The sequence below is a fragment of the Marmota marmota genome, unplaced genomic scaffold (assembly GCF_001458135.2).
Source record: "Marmota marmota marmota unplaced genomic scaffold, marMar, whole genome shotgun sequence".
NCBI classification, from domain to species: domain Eukaryota; kingdom Metazoa; phylum Chordata; class Mammalia; order Rodentia; family Sciuridae; genus Marmota; species Marmota marmota.
In genome coordinates, this window is record NW_025999913.1 from 343,879 (window position 1) to 344,507 (window position 629).

Sequence of the window (629 nt, forward strand, 5' to 3'; positions counted from 1 at the left end):
GGGGGGGGGGGGGGGGGGGGGGACACTATATATATTGGGGGAAGAAAGGGAATAAAGGAATGTGGGAATGCAGGGCCAGACTGCAGGAGGGTCTGGCTGGCAACACACAGTTGGGACAGTTGTTGTCAACGTTTGTTCACGTGTATGGGGAGGACAGCGAGGCTGGTGGTGCAGAATCCCATTCAGAATTCAGATACAGCAGTGCTGTCTTTAGAGGGCCGACTTCCTTCTAGGAGGACTCCTGTGGTTCTCTAGATGTGTTCCAGAACCATAAAAACCAAAAGCACATGCATCACCTGGCAACTAGCAAGAAATGCAGATTCTTGGGCTTCGTCTTAGATCCACTGAAGGACAACCTTTGGAGGTAGGCACAGCATTGTGGTCTAAAAGCCATCTGGTGATCCCAAGACACCCAGGCTGACCTTCTCCTGACCTTGAGAACCTCCAGGGGTTCTGTTCTGCCTTTTCCCTGCTATGATAAGACAACCCATGAACTTTGCCATCCCAGGCTTGGTTCTAAACAATCAACTCCCAAGAGCAGGGAGTGTCTTACACTGCATAAAACACACACATGATAGTTGGCTTTTCCTCTAGACTGCAAGAGCAGGAGTATAAAGCTCCAAGATGTC